The sequence below is a fragment of the Procambarus clarkii genome, chromosome 69 (assembly GCF_040958095.1).
Source record: "Procambarus clarkii isolate CNS0578487 chromosome 69, FALCON_Pclarkii_2.0, whole genome shotgun sequence".
Lineage (NCBI taxonomy): Eukaryota > Metazoa > Arthropoda > Malacostraca > Decapoda > Cambaridae > Procambarus > Procambarus clarkii.
In genome coordinates this window covers 28,020,577-28,031,134 of record NC_091218.1, presented here as the reverse complement: position 1 = coordinate 28,031,134, position 10,558 = coordinate 28,020,577, and positions in this window count along the sequence as shown.

Genomic DNA, 10,558 nt, shown 5'->3' with positions numbered 1-10,558 from the left:
AAAATCGCGCGATTCTCGCCGCTAGCGGCCAAAAAACGGGCGATTTTTGCCGCTAACGGCCGAAAACCGCGCTATTTTGCGCAAAAACCATGCGATTTTTGCAGATGGCGGGCAAAAATCGCGATTTTCACCGCTACCGGCCAAAAATAGCGCGATTTTCGCCGCTACCCGCCAAAAACCATGCGATTTTCGCAGCTGGCGGGCAAAAATCGCGATTTTCGCCGCAACCGGCCAAAAATAGCGCGATTTTCGCCGCTAGCGGCCAAAAACGGTGCGATTTTCGCCGCTAGCGGGCAAAAAACGGGCGATTTTTGCCGCTAACGGCCGAAAACCGCGCTATTTTGCGCAAAAACCATCCAATTTTCGCAGCTTGCGGGCAAAAATCGCGATTTTCGCCGCTACCGGCCAAAAATAGCGCGATTTTCGCCGCTACCGGCCAAAAACCATGCGATTTTCGCAGCTGACGGGCAAAAATCGCGATTTTCGCCGCTACCGGCCAAAAATAGCGCAATGTTTGCCGCTAGCGGCAAAAAACCGTAAGATTTTCGACGCTAGAGGCCAAAAATCGGGAGATTTTTGCCGCTAACGGCCGAAAACCGCGCTATTTTGCTCAAAAACCATGCGATTTTCGCAGCTGGCGGGCAAAAATCGCGATTGTCACCGCTACCGGCCAAAAATAGCGCTATTTTCGCCGCTAGCGGCCAAAAACCATGCGATTTTCGCAGCTGGCGGGCAAAAATCGCGATTTTCGCCGCTACCGGCCAAAAATAGCGCGATTTTCGCCTTTAGCGGCCAAAAATCGCGCGATTTTCGCCTCTAGCGGCCAGAAACTATGCGATTTTTGCAGCTGGCGGGCAAAAAAAACGCGATTTTCGCCGCTACCGGCAAAAACCGCGCGATTTTCGCCGCTATCGGCCAAAAACCATGCGATTTTCGCAGCTGGCGGGCAAAAATCGCGATTTTCGCCGCTACCGGCCAAAAATCGCGCGATTCTCGCCGCTCGCGACCAAAAATCGGGCGATTTTTGCCGCTAACGGCCGAAAACCGCGCTATTTTGCGCAAAAACCATGCGATTTTCGCAGCTGGCGGGCAAAAATCGCGATTTTCGCCGCTACCGGCCGAAAATAGCGCAATTTTTGCCGCTAGCGGCCAAAAACCGTGCGATTTTCGCCGCTAGAGGCCAAAAATCGGGCGATTTTTGCCGCTAACGGCCGAAAACCGCGCTATTTTGAGCAAAAAAAAATGCAATTTTCGCAGCTGGCGTGCAAAAATCGCGATTTTCGTAGCTACCGGCCAAAAATAGCGCGATTTTTGCCGCTACCGGCCAAAAACCGCGCGATTTTCGCCACTACCGGACAAAAACCATGCGATTTTCGCAGCTGACGGGCAAAAATTGCGATTTTCGCCGCTACCGGCCAAAAATCGCGCGATTTTTGCCGATAGCGGCCAAAAATCGGGCGATTTTTGCCGCTAACGGCCGAAAACCGCGCTATTTTGCGCAAAAACCATGCGATTTTCGCAGCTGGCGGGCAAAAATAGCGATTTTCGCCGCTAGCGGCCAAAAATAGGGCGATTTTCGACACTAGCGGCCAAAAACGGTGAGATTTTTGCCACTAGCGGCCAAAAAACGGGCGATTTTTGCCGCTAACGGCCGAAAACCGCGCTATTTTGCGCAAAAACCATGCGATTTTCGCAGCTGGCGGGCAAAAATAGCGATTTTCGCCGCTAGCGGCCAAAAATAGGGCTATTTTCGCCGCTACCGGCCAAAAATAGCGCGATTTTCGCCGCTACCGGCCAAAAACCGCGCGATTTTCGCCGCTACCGGCCAAAAACCATGCGATTTTCGCAGCTGGCGGGCAAAAATCGCGATTTTCGCCGCTACCGGCCAAAAATAGCGCGATTTTCGCCACTACCGGCCAAAAACCGCGCGATTTTCGCCGCTACCGGCCAAAAACCATGCGATTTTCGCAGCTGGCGGGCAAAAATCGCGATTTTCGCCGCTACCGGCCAAAAATCGCGCGATTTTCGCCGCTAGCGGCCAAAAATCGGGCGATTATTGTCGCTAACGGCCGAAAACCGCGCTATTTTGCGCAAAAACCATTCGATTTTCGCAGCTGGTGGGCAAAAATCGCGATTTTCGCCGCTACCGGCCAAAAATAGCGCGATTTTCGCCGCTAGCGGCCAAAAACGGTGCGATTTTCGCCGCTAACGGGCAAAAAACGGGCGATTTTTGCCGCTAACGGCCGAAAACCGCGCTATTTTGCGCAAAAACCATCCGATTTTCGCAGCTTGCGGGCAAAAATCGCGATTTTCGCCGCTACCGGCCAAAAATAGCGCGATTTTCGCCGCTACCGGCCAAAAACCATGTGATTTTCGCAGCTGACGGGCAAAAATCGCGATTTTCGCCGCTACCGGCCAAAAATAGCGCAATGTTTGCCGCTAGCGGCCAAAAACCGTAAGATTTTCGACGCTAGAGGCCAAAAATCGGGCGATTTTTGCGGCTGGAGGGCAAAAATCGCGATTTTCGCTGCTACCGGCCAAAAATAGCGCGATTCTCGCCGCTAGCGGCCGAAAACCAAGCTATTTTCCGCGCTAGCGGCCAAAAACCATGCGATTTTTGCAGCTGGCGGGCAAAAATAGCGCGATTTTTGCCGCTAGTGGCCAAAAACCATGCGATATTTGCAGCTGGCGGGCAAAAATCGCGATTTTCGCCGCTACCGGCCAAAAATAGCGCGATTTTCGAAGCTAGCGGCCAAAAATCGCGCGATTTTCGCCTCTAGCGGCCAGAAATTATGCGATTTTTGCAGCTGGCGGGCAAAAATAGCGCGATTTTCGCCGCTACCGGCAAAAAACTGCGCGATTTTCGCCGCTAGCGGCCAAAAACCATGCGATTTTCGCAGCTGGCGGGCAAAAATCGCGATTTTCGCCGCTACCGGCCAAAAATCGCGCGATTCTCGCCGCTAACGGCCGAAAACCGCGCTATTTTGCGCAAAAACCATGCGATTTTCGCAGCTGGCAGGCAAAAATCGCGATTTTCGCCGCTACCGGCCAAAAATAGCGCGATTTTCGCCGCTACCGGCCAAAAACCGTGCTATTTTCGCCGCTACCGGCCAAAAACCATGCGATTTTCGCAGCTGGCGGTCAAAAATCGCGATTTTCGCCGCTACCGGCCGAAAATAGCGCAATTTTTGCCGCTAGCGGCCAAAAACCGTGCGATTTTCGCCGCTAGAGGCCAAAAATCGGGCGATTTTTGCCCCTAACGGCCGAAAACCACGCTATTTCGCGCAAAAACCATGCGATTTTCGCAGCTGGCGTGCAAAAATCGCGATTTTCGTAGCTACCGGCCAAAAATAGTGTGATTTTTGCCGCTACCGGCCAAAAACCGCGCGATTTTCGCCACTACCGGCCAAAAACCATGCTATTTTTCCAGCTGGCGGGCAAAAATTGCGATTTTCGCTGCTACCGGCCAAAAATCGCGCGATTTTTGCCGCTAGCGGCCAAAAATCGGGCGATTTTTGCCTCTAACGGCCGAAAACCGCGCTATTTTGCGCAAAAACCATGCGATTTTCGCAGCTGGCGGACAAAAATCGCGATTTTCGTCGCTACCGGCCAAAAATAGCGCGATTTTCGCCGCTACCCGCCAAAAACCATGCGATTTTCGCAGCTGGCGGGCAAAAATCGCGATTTTTGCCGCTACCGGCCAAAAACTGCGCGATTTTCGCCGCTACCGGCCAAAAACCATGCAATTTTCGCAGCTGGCGGGCAAAAATCGCGATTTTTGCCGCTACCGGCCAAAAATAGCGCGATTTTCGCCGTTAGCGGCCAAAAATCGGGCGATTTTGGCCGCTAACGGCCGAAAACCGCGCTATTTTGCGCAAAATCCATGCGATTTTCGCAGCTGGCGGGCAAAAATAGCGATTTTCGCCGCAACCGGCCAAAAATAGCGCGATTTTCCCCGCTAGCGGCCAAAAACATTGCGATTTTCGCCGCTAGCGGCAAAAAATCGGGCGATTTTTGCCGCTAACGGCCGAAAACCGCGCTATTTTGCGCAAAAACAATGCGAATTTCGCAGCTGGCGGGCAAAAATCGCGATTTTCGCCGCTACCGGCCAAAAATAGCGCGATTCTCGCCGCTAGCGGCCGAAAACCAAGCTATTTTCCGCGCTAGCGGCCAAAAACCATGCGATTTTCGCAGCTGGCGGGCAAAAATAGCGCGATTTTTGCCGCTCCTGGCCAAAAACCATGCGATTTTTGCAGCTGGCGGGCAAAAATCGCGATTTTCGCCGCTACCGGCCAAAAATAGCGCGATTTTCGAAGCTAGCGGCCAAAAACCATGCGATTTTCGCAGCTGGCGGGTAAAAATCGCGATTTTCGCCGCTACCGGCCAAAAATCGCGCGATTCTCGCCGCTAGCGGCCAAAAAACGGGCGATTTTTGCCGCTAACGGCCGAAAACCGCGCTATTTTGTGCAAAAACCATGCGATTTTCGCAGCTGACAGGCAAAAATCGCGATTTTCGCCGCTACCGGCCAAAAATAGCGCGATTTTCGCCGCTACCGGCCAAAAACCGTGCTATTTTCGCCGCTACCGGCCAAAAACCATGCGATTTTCGCAGCTGGCGGGCAAAAATCGCGATTTTCGTCGCTACCGGCCAAAAATAGCGCGATTTTCGCCTCTACCCGCCAAAAACCATGCGATTTTCGCAGCTGGCGGGCAAAAATCGCGACTTTCGCCGCTACCGGCCAAAAACTGCGCGATTATCGCCGCTACCGGCCAAAAACCATGCCATTTTCGCAGCTGGCGGTCAAAAATCGCGATTTTCGCCGCTACCGGCCGAAAATAGCGCAATTTTTGCCGCTAGCGGCCAAAAACCGTGCGATTTTCGCCGCTAGAGGCCAAAAATCGGGCGATTTTTGCCCCTAACGGCCGAAAACCGCGCTATTTCGCGCAAAAACCATGCGATTTTCGCAGCTGGCGGGCAAAAATCGCGATTTTCGTAGCTACCGGCCAAAAATAGCGTGATTTTTGCCGCTACCGGCCAAAAACCGCGCGATTTTCGCCACTACCGGCCAAAAACCATGCGATTTTTCAAGCTGGCGGGCAAAAATTGCGATTTTCGCTGCTACCGGCCAAAATAGCGCGATTTTCGCCGCTACCGGCAAAAAACTGCGCGATTTTCGAAGCTAGCGGCCAAAAACCATGCGATTTTCGCAGCTGGCGGGCAAAAATCGCGATTTTCGCCGCTTTCGGCCAAAAATCGCGCGATTCTCGCCGCTAACGGCCGAAAACCGCGCTATTTTGTGCAAAAACCATGCGATTTTCGCAGCTGGCAGGCAAAAATCGCGATTTTCGCCGCTACCGGCCAAAAATAGCGCGATTTTCGCCACTACCGGCCAAAAACCGCGCGATTTTCGCCGCTACCGGCCAAAAACCATGCGATTTTTGCAGCTGGCGGGCAAAAATCGCGATTTTCGTCGCTACCGGCCAAAAATAGCGCGATTTTCGCCGCTACCGGCCAAAAACCGCGCGATTTTCGCCGCTACCGGCCAAAAACCATGCGATTTTCGCAGCTGGCGGGCAAAAATCGCGATTTTCGCCGCTACCGGCCAAAAACTGCGCGATTGTCGCCGCTACCGGCCAAAAACCATGCGATTTTCGCAGCTGGCAGGCAAAAATCGCGATTTTCGCCGCTACCGGCCAAAAATCGCGTGATTTTCGCCGCTAGCGGCCAAAAATCGTGCGATTTTTGCTGCTAGCGGCCAAAAAACGGGCGATTTTTGCCGCTAACGGCCGAAAACCGCGCTATTTTGCGCAAAAACCGTGCGATTTTCGCAGCTGGCGGGCAAAAATCGCGATTTTCGCCGCTACCGGCCAAAAATAGCGCGATTTTCGCCGCTACCGGCCAAAAACCATGCGATTTTCGCAGCTGGCAGGCAAAAATCGCGATTTTCGCCGCTACCGGCCAAAAATAGCGCGATTTTCGCCGCTACCGGCCAAAAACCGTGCTATTTTCGCCGCTACCGGCCAAAAACCATGCGATTTTCGCAGCTGGCGGTCAAAAATCGCGATTTTCGCCGCTACCGGCCGAAAATAGCGCAATTTTTGCCGCTAGCGGCCAAAAACCGTGCGATTTTCGCCGCTAGAGGCCAAAAATCGGGCGATTTTTGCCCCTAACGGCCGAAAACCGCGCTATTTCGCGCAAAAACCATGCGATTTTCGCAGCTGGCTTGCAAAAATCGTGATTTTCGTAGCTACCGGCCAAAAATAGCGTGATTTTTGCCGCTACCGGCCAAAAACCGCGCGATTTTCGCCACTACCGGCCAAAAACCATGCGATTTTTCCAGCTGGCGGGCAAAAATTGCGATTTTCGCTGCTACCGGCCAAAAATCGCGCGATTTTTGCCGCTAGCGGCCAAAAATCGGGCGATTTTTGCCGCTAACCGCCGAAAACCGCGCTATTTTGCGCAAAAACCATGCGATTTTCGCAGCTGGCGGGCAAAAATCGCGATTTTCGTCGCTACCGGCCAAAAATAGCGCGATTTTCGCCTCTACCCGCCAAAAACCATGCGATTTTCGCAACTGGCGGGCAAAAATATCGATTTTCGCCGCTACCGGCCAAAAACTGCGCGATTGTCGCCGCTACCGGCCAAAAACCATGCGATTTTCGCAGCTGGCAGGCAAAAATCGCGATTTTCGCCGCTACCGGCCAAAAATCGCGTGATTTTCGCCGCTAGCGGCCAAAAATCGTGCGATTTTTGCTGCTAGCGGCCAAAAAACGGGCGATTTTTGCCGCTAACGGCCGAAAACCGCGCTATTTTGCGCAAAAACCGTGCGATTTTCGCAGCTGGCGGGCAAAAATCGCGATTTTCGCCGCTACCGGCCAAAAATAGCGCGATTTTCGCCGCTACCGGCCAAAAACCATGCGATTTTCGCAGCTGGCAGGCAAAAATCGCGATTTTCGCCGCTACCGGCCAAAAATAGCGCGATTTTCGCCGCTACCGGCCAAAAACCGTGCTATTTTCGCCGCTACCGGCCAAAAACCATGCGATTTTCGCAGCTGGCGGTCAAAAATCGCGATTTTCGCCGCTACCGGCCGAAAATAGCGCAATTTTTGCCGCTAGCGGCCAAAAACCGTGCGATTTTCGCCGCTAGAGGCCAAAAATCGGGCGATTTTTGCCCCTAACGGCCGAAAACCGCGCTATTTCGCGCAAAAACCATGCGATTTTCGCAGCTGGCGTGCAAAAATCGTGATTTTCGTAGCTACCGGCCAAAAATAGCGTGATTTTTGCCGCTACCGGCCAAAAACCGCGCGATTTTCGCCACTACCGGCCAAAAACCATGCGATTTTTCCAGCTGGCGGGCAAAAATTGCGATTTTCGCTGCTACCGGCCAAAAATCGCGCGATTTTTGCCGCTAGCGGCCAAAAATCGGGCGATTTTTGCCGCTAACCGCCGAAAACCGCGCTATTTTGCGCAAAAACCATGCGATTTTCGCAGCTGGCGGGCAAAAATCGCGATTTTCGTCGCTACCGGCCAAAAATAGCGCGATTTTCGCCTCTACCCGCCAAAAACCATGCGATTTTCGCAACTGGCGGGCAAAAATATCGATTTTCGCCGCTACCGGCCAAAAACTGCGCGATTTTCGCCGCTACCGGCCAAAAACCATGCGATTTTCGCAGCTGGCGGTCAAAAATCGCGATTTTCGCCGCTACCGGCTGAAAATAGCGCAATTTTTGCCGCTTGCGGCCAAAAACCGTGCGATTTTCGCCGCTAGAGGCCAAAAATCGGGCGATTTTTGCCCCTAACGGCCGAAAACCGCGCTATTTCGCGCAAAAACCATGCGATTTTCGCAGCTGGCGTGCAAAAATCGCGATTTTCGTAGCTACCGGCCAAAAATAGCGTGATTTTTGCCGCTACCGGCCAAAAACCGCGCGATTTTCGCCACTACCGGCCAAAAACCATGCGATTTTTCCAGCTGGCGGGCAAAAATTGCGATTTTCGCTGCTACCGGCCAAAATAGCGCGATTTTCGCCGCTACCGGCAAAAAACTGCGCGATTTTCGAAGCTAGCGGCCAAAAACCATGCGATTTTCGCCGCTACCGGCCAAAAATCGCGCGATTCTCGCCGCTAGCGGCCAAAAAACGGGCGATTTTTGCCGCTAACGGCCGAAAACCGCGCTATTTTGTGCAAAAACCATGCGATTTTCGCAGCTGGCAGGCAAAAATCGCGATTTTCGCCGCTACCGGCCAAAAATAGCGCGATTTTCGCCACTACCGGCCAAAAACCGCGCGATTTTCGCCGCTACCGGCCAAAAACCATGCGATTTTTGCAGCTGGCGGGCAAAAATCGCGATTTTCGTCGCTACCGGCCAAAAATAGCGCGATTTTCGCCGCTACCGGCCAAAAACCGCGCGATTTTCGCCGCTACCGGCCAAAAACCATGCGATTTTCGCAGCTGGCGGGCAAAAATCGCGATTTTCGCCGCTACCGGCCAAAAACTGCGCGATTGTCGCCGCTACCGGCCAAAAACCATGCGATTTTCGCAGCTGGCAGGCAAAAATCGCGATTTTCGCCGCTACCGGCCAAAAATCGCGTGATTTTCGCCGCTAGCGGCCAAAAATCGTGCGATTTTTGCTGCTAGCGGCCAAAAAACGGGCGATTTTTGCCGCTAACGGCCGAAAACCGCGCTATTTTGCGCAAAAACCGTGCGATTTTCGCAGCTGGCGGGCAAAAATCGCGATTTTCGCCGCTACCGGCCAAAAATAGCGCGATTTTCGCCGCTACCGGCCAAAAACCGCGCGATTTTCGCCGCTACCGGCCAAAAACCATGCGATTTTCGCAGCTGGCAGGCAAAAATCGCGATTTTCGCCGCTACCGGCCAAAAATAGCGCGATTTTCGCCGCTACCGGCCAAAAACCGTGCTATTTTCGCCGCTACCGGCCAAAAACCGTGCGATTTTCGCAGCTTGCGGGCAAAAATAGCGCGATTTTCGCCGCTACCGGCCAAAAATAGCGCGATTTTTGCCGCTAGAGGCCAAAAAACGGGCGATTTTTGCCGCTAACGGCCGAAAACCGCCCTATTTTGCGCAAAAACCGTGCGATTTTCGCAGCTGGCGGGCAAAAATCGCGATTTTCGCCGCAACCGGCCAAAAATAGCGCGATTTTCGCCGCTAGCGGCCAAAAACGGTGTGATTTTCGCTGCTAGCGGCCAAAAAACGGGCGATTTTTGCCGCTAACGGCCGAAAACCGCGTTATTTTGCGCAAAAACCATCCGATTTTCGCAGTTTGCGGGCAAAAATCGCGATTTTCGCCGCTACCGGCCAAAAATTGCGCGATTTTCGCCGCTACTGGCCAAAAACCATGCGATTTTCGCAGCTGGCGGGCAAAAATCGCGATTTTCGCCGCAACCGGCCAAAAATAGCGCGATTTTCGCTGCTAGCGGCCGAAAACCGTGCGATTTTTGCGCAAAAACTATGTGATTTTCGCAGCTGGCGGGCATAAATCGCGATTTTCGCCGCAACCGGCCAAAAATCGGGCGATTTCTGCCGCTAACGGCCGAAAACCGCGCGATTTTTGCGCAAAAACTATGTGATTTTCGCAGCTGGCGGGCAAAAATCGCGATTTTCGCCGCTACCGGCCAAAAATAGCGCGATTTTCGGCGCTACCGGCCAAAAACCGCGCGATTTTCGCCGCTACCGGCCAAAAACCATGCGATTTTCCCAGCTGGCGGGCAAAAATCGCGATTTTCGCCGCTACCGGCCAAAAATAGCGCGATTTTCGCAGCTAGCGGCCAAAAATCGGGCGATTTTTGCCGCTAACGGCTAAAAACCGCGCTATTTTGCGCAAAAACTATGCGATTTTCGCAGCTGGCGGGCAAAAATAATGATTTTCGCCGCTACCGGCCAAAAATAGCGCGATTTTCGCCGCTACCGGCCAAAAACCGCGCGAATTTAGCCGCTACCAGCCAAAAACCATGCGATTTTCGCAGCTGGCTGGCAAAAATCGCGATTTTCGCCGCTACCGGCCAAAAACTGCGCTATTTTCGACGCTACCGGCCAAAAACTATGCGATTTTCCCAGCTGGCTGGCAAAAATCGCGATTTTCGCCGCTACTGGCCAAAAATAGCGCAATTTTCGCCGCTAGCGGCCAAAAACCGTGCGATTTTCGCCGCTAGCGGCCATAAATCGGGCGATTTTTGCCGCTAACGGCCGAAAACCGCGCTATTTTGCGCAAAAACCATGCGATTTTCGCAGCTGGCAGGCAAAAATCGCGATTTTCGCCGCTACTGGCCAAAAATAGTGCTTTTTTTGCCGCTACCGGCCAAAAACCGTGCGATTTTCGCCGCTACCGGCCAAGAACCATGCGATTTTCGCAACTGGCGGGCAAAAATCGCGATTTTCGCCGCTAACGGCCAAAAATAGCGCAATTTTTGCAGCTAGCGTCCAAAAACCGTGCGATTTTCGCCGCTAGAGGCGAAAAATCGGGCGATTTTTGCCGCTAACGGCCGAAAACCGCGCTATTTTGCGCAAAAACCATGCGATTTTCGCAGCTGGCGTGCAAAAATC